The following is a 9,693-nucleotide window of genomic DNA, read 5'->3' on the forward strand; positions in this document are numbered from 1 at the left end:
CTGGTAGCTCAGTATGATTTATGGCATATTTCAGGCTCTCTCTTCATCAAGGGAGAACACTGTCAAGTTCATGAGAGTTTTGCAACTAAGATGAAGGAGAGAAAGGAGAGCATTTTGAGTAAACAGGAATTTGTGGTTTGTTATAATTTGGGGCGTTTAAAACTGAACTGGTTGCAAAATTATCTTTGACAGTTGTATTCAATATCATCTTGTGTACTGAATAGAAAAACCAGTGGTGTTTATTAGTGAACCATCCATGGGCTTATCCAGCCTTCAATTCACATGCAAAGCACCTGTTTGAAGAACGAGGACTAAGGCTTCAGATTTAATAGTAGAATAGACCTGCAACAGGGACCCGTATAAAATTCCGCTATTTATCTTTTTTGAAACTCCTGTTCTGGCAAACAGGTGGTTTCTTATACCTGCAGTATTTCATTTCCTCATGCACAGCTGTGTTAGAAAATGTTTGGTTTTTATGAACCATATGCCAGACTTGGCAATATTTTTGTAATGGACAGGAAAAAGCAAATTGTATTGCTTCATTTATTTTTCCTTTACCAGCAATGTAAATGTTCAGATGTAATATCCCATGCTTTCTTCATAGTCAACTTTTGTAATATAAGCAGCTGTTTCTCTAGAAATATGGACAATAGCATGAATTCATCCTTAAATTCACATGCAAAATAAAACACTGCTGATGAAAGCTTTTTTTTTTTTTTTTGGCCTCCTTTTTTATTATTATTCATAAAATTCCCTAGGTATGCATGGTACTTTATAGAGCATATAAAAAGACAAGGTCCCTGCCACAAAGAGTTTATAGCATAATCCAAGGAACATATCATATAAATAGCTCATATATAGAGAATACATATTATTTGGGGGACAATCATAGAAGGATGACTTAAAAAATAGTTATAAACAAGAATATAGAGTCACAAAAGATTTTTTTTTTGTTATATCTTTTAGGGCAATTTGTTGGTCAAGGGTAAAAAACTGGGAAGTGATAAATAATGAAGTTGACAGGGTACCATCTCAAATTTTATTTTCATATTCTCTATAGTCTGTGAATTATGTCTAAGGAATCAAAATCCCTTACTACAGTCTGTTCTCGAATCACCATAGTAACATCCTACTTCCCCCTCCATAATAGGGAGGTTGATTTGAGTGACTTTGTGATACCATATACTTATGTTAATATTACTTTATATAATCACAGAATTGTATATATCGAGAGCTTTTAATTCTAATCCCTGCAACTAACCAACCTTAGTAGAGTAAGATACATTAAGGTTACATTATGTCTTCAAGTTCACCTGGATAAGTACTAGTAAAATCAAACTGGAAATCAACTTTTTGGATTTCTAATTTAATACATATTTTTTAAAAGAATGAACCTTCTTTTCCCTCTTGTGATAACTTGGGATAAACACTGACATAGCAGACCAAAGAGAGGGTCCTGCCTTTAGTGACACTACCTTAAGTCACAAAATGTCAGGCAAGAAATGATGTCCTTTGAGATTCAATTTACTCATCTGTAAAATGGAAATGCCAACAATATTAACATTTTATGTCTCAGATTAAATGGAAAGAAAAAATAGATGTGAAAATGAGAATTAAAACTTTACGTGGTAAAATCCTGGAACGCTGACACTGAGCAAAGTGCAGCTTGAACTTCGCTCTGAAATGAAGAAAATATTCTAACTGGTGAGAGTATAGAGGAATTCAAAGAGTAAAGAGAAAGCCAGTGGTAAGATGGATATTTATACAGAGGTATTCTTGCCTAACAGAGCACGTGTTCATTAAGCATTCATATTTTTTTAAAGTTTTGAGTATTTAGAGCCATTATTTTTATTTATTTCTAGATTCATATGATTTCATTTTAACAGACTTTATTTTAACAATTAGCTTATAAATTCTTTGACAGTTGAAAGACTGACTTTTGAGAACAAGCTCTAGCATGCCACCACCTGCTGCTGAAATGTATAGGTGTACATTACCAAATGCTAGCTCAAGGTTTCTTCTAATTCCCAAATCCCACCATTTCCCTCCTAGATTATCTGCTGTACAACCACATGCTGACAACACATGTCCATCAGTGCAGCTAAGCCAGCCCTGCCCTCAGCAGCCTGACTGTCTCATGGAGGAGGATGGTTACGAAGCAAAGAGACTTGCAAATAAAAGTTACACATTCTTCCAAGTGCTGCAGAAAGAACAGCATGGTATGGTATGTAACAGGTTGAGAGAACAAGAGAACTAACCCATTTCCCATCAGGAAAGGATATTAGGCAGAGGCTGGACAACGAGCAGGAGTTACAAAAATCAAGAATAAAGAGAAGAAAGGCTCACTGCTCAGGCTTAACAAAACTTAGAAGAAGAAAGGTATACAGTGCATTTGGGGACCCCAAGAAACACGGGGAGAATGTAAGGGGAAGCGTAACTTATAGGGTTTTGAGAGCAGAGGTAGAATACATTCCTTATTGCGCAGGGTTTTCCAGAAGTTGAATTTTCTTCAAGGCACAATAAAAAGCCACTGAAGGCTTTTTAAAAGGCAAATTTCATGATTTAATTTATGCTTTACAATCACCACAGTTAACTGTTATAAGGAGCAAGGATGTAAAAGACAAAGAGTAAAATCAGGCAGACTGGAATTAGGCTAACTTGGGTTACCACACTGGTAGTAGTTGCAATGGAGAGAGGAATAGGAGTCCTACATACGGTTTGGAAGAAGAATAAACAGACAGAGTGAAGTATTATAAATGAAAGTAGATGCAGGATAAGGGAAGAGAGACACATCACGTGTGACTCTAAATTTTCTAAATTGGGCATGTGGATTTTTTTTTTAAAAAAGGTTGATACATTACTATGCTTGGGAAATACTGAGTCAGAGTCCATGCTGGGGAAAAGATTATATTTATTTATCATTCATTTTGCTTGAGACCATATGAAAAGTCTTATTATGGGTATTTATTAATTTTTGAAAGCGTGTGTATGGTCAGGGGGGTGGTGCGCAGAAGAAGAGGAAGAGAGAAAATCTTAAGCAGGCTCCATGCCCAGCACAGAGCACTAGGGTGCTTAATCTCAGGACCCTGAAATTATGACCTCTGCTGAAATCAAGAGTTGGGAGCTCAACCCGCTGAGCCACTCAGGCAATATTACAGATCTTTAAATGGAAGAGAATAGTCTACATCATTTAGAGGAGAGGATATTAACCCTATAAAATTTAATTGCTAGGTTGCACAATTTTCTGTGGAATGAAAGCTATGCAAATTCCATTAGTTCCATCAATCTAGAGCTCATTGTTGGTTGATTTGCTTTGACTAATATTCAATATTGTATATATTCTACAAGAGCCATTTCAAGGAAATGGTGTGACAATGGGTGGCACAGAAACTACTTGAGGAATCCTGAGAAATGCCTTCACTTGATATAATGCACAATAACTGATGCATAGAGGGGAAAAATCGCTAAACTTAAGTTATTATTAACTCCATATATGATAAGGAAAATGGATAGCAAGGGTAGCTATCAACAATAAAAGATAGCCTTAACATAAAATTGCCACAATCATAAAAATCCCCTCAAGACTGAAGAAATCATTTGGATCTATCAGTTACTAAAAAAGGAAGTAACTATGTCTTTTGAAGATAATGTATAATTACGATACTCATTTGTATCTAACTAAAATCACATGTAATAAATCATAAAAGTATAAAACTTTCCATACATTAACCTTAGGAAATTATCCAAAATGATATTTTACAGTTATCTTTAATTCAAAGTAAATGTAAAGAAGTTATAAAACTTAAAATATGAAATCATGTGTTCTGTTGTTATGCCTACATGTATGGAAGGCAATATTCAGTTTTAAAGTATAAATAAAATATAGCTTCCACTTAAAAGCTTCAAACTTATTTTCAATTCATAAGTATAGGAATAATTTAAACCATTTTTGCACGTTATTTTATCTATCAATAGTAATTAACACAGTCTTAATCTGGCTAATGTTAATGACCACTGTTCTTCCATAAATCCCAGTTAAACCAAGCTTATTAAGGGCTAATTAAAGGAAGTCTTATGTGCACTGAATAAAGTAATGTCAGTTTTTAGAGTTGGAGAACGTATTTGTCTGATAACATGAGACAAAACTTTTCAATTAAAAATTTACAGGCTGATTATCAATTTCTAAAAAAAAAAAAAAATGTCCCAATGAAATAACTAGCTACTTCTTTCCACTTTCAATGTGTATGTGCCTTTTAAAAGTGTAGCTGTGTCATCTAAAAATGGTAGCATATTTCCTAAGCAGAACTCTAGGATCAAACTGTAGCAAATCATCAATAAAACACACTTTGGAAAAATACTGAATCAGAGTCAACTAGTAAGGATTCTGGATAAGTAAGGAATGTTGAGGGTATGTAGGGGGAAACATATATATGGTTCCAAATAATGTCAAAACATTGGGGATACTAGAAACTACCAACTTTTTAGAAGATAGTTGTGAGTGTGTATATGCGTGTGCATGTGTGTGTCAGTACACTCTATTATTTTATTTTTATTTTCTATTTAATAAACTTTGGTATAGTACGTTAGTGCCTACAATGTGCCAGGTTGTGTTCTGAGAACAAATTTAACCCAAAGAGTTAATCTCCAAAGAGCCTGATGAAATATTTGTAATTATTATAGCTATGACAGGGATAAGGAAACTGAAACATAGGCTGAGTTTGACACAAAAATGTCCTAAGAAGAGTATACAGAATGGAGCCCTGGATTACACCCAAGGAGTTCCACACTAGGTTTTGTGTTCTTGACTCAACACTGAACCACAAAGTTGTGCTGGCTCTCAGTTTTCACTTACAAAATTCTCCTCCTTATTTTCTCCCTCCTTCCCTCTCTCCACATCCACACAAACACTCCCACCAAAAACTTCTTTGGAGGACAGCAGTAAATATTACACAGTACTTAAAAAGTTTGGGGGAGTCTGAAAATTAAGAGAAAAGAAATTGGCATATCAGTGGCAAACTGGAGGCATTAAGATGAGTAGATGTGAATCTTAGAATTTGGAATCAAAGAGGACTCTACTGAGACAGTGCCTGTGGCTCTAAGAAAGTGAAAATGATGTTTGACAGCATTATGTTCAAGGTTTTCATTTTGTTTTGTTTTTGTTTTCTTTTCTTTTAATCTAAATCATGGTTGAAAATAGACCAGTAGGTTCTGAATAGTTGTAAAAGTAGGCAAATATATCTATTTATATATATGCGTGTGTGTGTGTGTGTGTGTGTGTGTGTACATGCTTAGAAAGTATGATGACATTTAAATGTTTACTTCTAACACAGTTTTAGAGTTTAAATTTGGAGAAAACCAGACATGATTTTGATACTGAGGGATATGATTTTCACACAAACCTTCTTCTCAGATGTGACTTGTATTAGGTAATGAATTATTTTGATAAATTAAGTAACATTATCTACTAGATGACTTCCTTACCTATTTTTATCAATTTCTTTCTTTTCTTATCCATTATTTTTGTCACCTTTATTTCTCATCATTAGTGATCTATATATAACTAATCCGAATTCCTGGTTATTGACTAAATGTAATACTGCCTGTATTGTATAAGTTTCTATATGGAAATTTCAAACCACAAATCACTCCAGATTCTTGGGGGAAATAAATAGATGTTATACAATTATGGCAGTTTTCATCTCCAGAAGAAATGCTTACAAATAATTGTCTTGTTCTGGTTCATCATACTTTGAAATATCACATTATGGCGGCTAATCACATCTGAGAAAATCACACACAATAATAAAAGACCCAGAAAAGTAAAAGAGTTGCAAAGTTTCTGATTACTCTGTGACTTAATTTCAAAGAAGCCTCACACTACAAAATTATTATTAGAAAGCAGAGATCTAAATAAACTTTATGTACATTGTGTATAAATTTATTTCTTATCAATCATAGGAAGTAGGGTTGGCACTATAAAGAGAAGATATTACCAGCAACATTTTCAATCATGGGGCTATATATTCAAAACCAATCAATAAAAAAAGTACAGGAACTGACAAACAACTAGTCAACAAAATCATTTTTCCTGAAATACTTAGCAGTAGCCTTTTAAAGTAATTGCTTGTGGTCAATGTTCCTCATATTTTGGTCTGGTTGCTTGTTAAAATAGAATGGCTGTCATATCCATTAATATTTTTAGCTGTCTGAGGAACTTTTTTATACCTACAATCAACCATAAGAAGGGCTATAATATTAACATATCTTTAAAAAATCACCTTTTTGTCAGATTTACCAGTTTTGAAGGTTGATATATTTTTTAAAAAGGTGAGGGTGAAGAAAATACATCATTTCATAAAAATATAAAAGGAATCTATGCTTTGCTCATCCATAACTTTCTTTTTAAAAATTTTTCTCTGGTGAAAGTAAAGACACTTCTTATTTTGAAGGAATCATTTTTAAATTTATGTCTTAAAAAAATAATATCTATGTGGGGTGGGGGAGGGTTTCAATATCAGCATGGATTAAGCCAATTATGGACACATCTTTCTTAGTTGATGAGAGAACTCAGAAACTGCTGAGTTACACTTTGTGGTAAACATTTTGGAATGTTGCCAAAGCTGCTATAAACATTTCTGAGCTCACATTTCTAGGGAACTCTTTTAAAAATCAATTAGAAGTGAAAGTCTTTCAATGCTGGTGTTTTAAAATGTCAAGCTTGTATTACTTTTTTCCTTGTTGTGCATCAATGGCAATATTTCAAAACCTGTATATTAAATTGATTATATTCTATAATTAAGCTATTAAAGGGGATAGAATGCACAAGTGTTCTAAAATTCACACCACAGCAGAACTTGATTTGGAGGGGGCGTGTTTAATGAAAATAAACCCAATTAGGTAAAAAATGGGAAGGCAAAGGAGAAAGTACAAAGTAAGAAGAAAGTATAAATGGCTACTCATATTTTATTTTAAAAGCATACTCAAGCATATTTATTGATTTTCAACAATATTTTTTAACATTACAGGTCAACAAGTTAAAACACTAAATGCTTTACTTACAATTCCTAAATCAGGATTTTTAGAAAAAAATCTAAATCTATTCTATGGACAATGGAAAGGATCAGTTATGAGTCTAAATTTACAAGAGAAGTCTATTCAAGAATTAACTATAATCAGGATTACAATATTTATTTAAAAATAGGTAATATTAATGTAGATAAATACCTTATATGCAAATGTTTGAATATATATATGTGTATATACACATATATATATACACACATACACATATACACACACACACACACACACACATATAGCTGTTTTCTTATTAAAAAGGGATATGGAGGACAAGGGGAGTTAGAGAGGAGAAGGGAGTTGAGGGAAATTGGAAGGGGAGGTGAACCATGAGAGACTATGAACTCTGAAAAACAATCTGAGGGGTTTGAAGGGGCGGGGGGGGGGGGTTGGGGGAACCAGGTGATGGGTATTGGAGAGGGCACGGATTGTATGAAGCACTGGGTGTGGTGCAAAAACAATGAATACTGTTACGCTGAAAATTAAAAAAAAAAAAGGGAGATCGTCATGCCTTTTATGGCAATACCAATATTCATGCACTAAAAAAACTTAATTGTGTGCCATATACACAATGATGTCATATAAAATTATATATTTTTAGAAAAAAAAGATTAAAATCTGTGACTACCAAAAAGTATGCTCCTTTACTCAACAAATGAATCATAAATTTACTGTAGAGAGCAAAGGATTAAAATTCCTCATGTATGTGTAACAAACACATTGATATTAATTGGTTTGTCCTTTCAAGTTGTGTTTATCTCTTCATTTCCATCACAGTTTCAAAGGTCACTCCATTCCATTTATAAATCCAATATGACAGAGATTAGTAAAAGCAAAAAGCAACAACTAAATGAGTACATCATCATGCAATCACACATCTCACAATTCATTTATCCAATTAATAAAAAATACCATCAAATGCTTCGTGGTGAGTTTTTTCAAAGCATGAAAACGGTTCATGTCAAGATAACTTAATCATCAACGTTTACTTTCCACAGTCTAGCCAATGTAGAAAACAGTGAAATTAGACCTCAGTGAAAAGACAGTGAAATAAATGTGTACATTTTTATGAAATAAAATAATTAAGCAAATGTATTTAGCAAAGCTAGTTTATACCTATAAAAAGTTAATAAGAGATTCTTGAAAGCTGAAATACTGGGCTACAAGTATGAGTGACTGAATATGTGTGTGTGTTTGTGTGAGAGAGAGAGAAAAAAAGAGAGAGAAAGAGAGATATCTAGCTATTTTATTGCTAAGGTCATATATTATCAAGAAGAGGAACCTAAAGGAAGAAAAATAGCACCATCATTTACTAAGAGAAACAAGAAATTTTATAATCCTGATGCTCATTTGATATCTTTATTTTTAAAAAATTCTAGAGTGTGACATTTGCTCTTGATGTAGGCACAGGTTTGGACAATGATAGGTAGATAAAAAAACAAGAAGAAAGTAAACACATACCTGTGTGCATTAACACCAGCAACTCTAGAGAGGCTGACATTTAGGCTGCTAAAGGAAATCATTTTAAAACAATATGACCATCTTGAGAAGATTAGCATTTTTTAACCTTGCTGTTTTTACATAAAATAAATATTGGACTTACATTGTCAATATATAGACACCCATTGTTTTAACAAGCCCTCTTCCAAACATGTCGTTGGGTTATCCAAAAGTAAAGAATGAGAGAGGAAAATCGGGACACAAGCAAAGGCAAAATAATCCAGAAAGAAGAGAGCTCAGAAGACTCTGTAACCAATTTCAACACTTAGATAAATTATAGAGAAATAAAGAAAAAGCAATCTATTTCTAAAAAGCAGATTAAAACACATAGAGCTAATTAACTATTTAACAGATTATTTATAAATGATAGACTTTTTGTTTCTAAGACAAACATGAGTGAAATTAAAACAACTGAAATTGGTTTCAGAAACTCTTTTTTCTTCCATCTCTTATATGGATTTGTATCTCATAAGACATTAGAGATTTAGAATCCTAAGGCAGAAGCAAGGATACTCACAAGGCCGCTGGGTTTGAGAATGGCCTTGAGTCACTCAAATGGCACACATAGAGCCTGAGTATAAACTATTAATCACCACTTTATATTTAATAAAGTCCTATCGCCTTTCTATTTGCTTATTAATTTGTGCTTTCTTACACAATTCTGTGTGTGGAGTTTGTTTTGAGCATAAGCTACCTTATTAAGTTAAATATACTTTTGGGGGAAAAGTTTAAGTAAAAATACAATTATTAAATGTTCTATAAAGATGGCGAACCTTTCTTTCCCTGGATATCTGGAAATGTAATATATTGTATAAAACAGATTTTCCCAAAGATCCCAACCAATGCAGTTCTACATGTAAAATTTCAGATGAATAACCCGTTTCTTGAAGCCTCATTTATAAAAAGTGGAAAACTTTCCTGTGAATTCCTGAAATGTTATAATTTTGCAAGAACTCAATTGATGAAAAGACTTAAATATGTGCCATAAAAACATGCACAGCGTTGGTAAAAATACGGAGCTCACATTTTCTTATCATTTGTGTTAACTTTTCAACACCTGCATTTTATATATATATATATATATATATATATATATATATATATATATATATATAT

At 32.9% G+C, this 9,693-nt stretch overlaps 1 protein-coding gene across 1 annotated transcript in view; it reads right to left on the reverse strand.

Annotated features, from left to right (window-relative positions):
- LOC111147074 (dachshund family transcription factor 1) overlaps nucleotides 1-9,693 on the reverse strand; it is a 422,181-nt gene that overhangs the window by 168,835 nt on the left and 243,653 nt on the right. The window lies entirely within an intron of this gene.

The sequence above is a fragment of the Enhydra lutris genome, unplaced genomic scaffold (assembly GCF_002288905.1).
Source record: "Enhydra lutris kenyoni isolate GAN:26980312 unplaced genomic scaffold, ASM228890v2 scaffoldscaffold15, whole genome shotgun sequence".
NCBI lineage: Eukaryota > Metazoa > Chordata > Mammalia > Carnivora > Mustelidae > Enhydra > Enhydra lutris.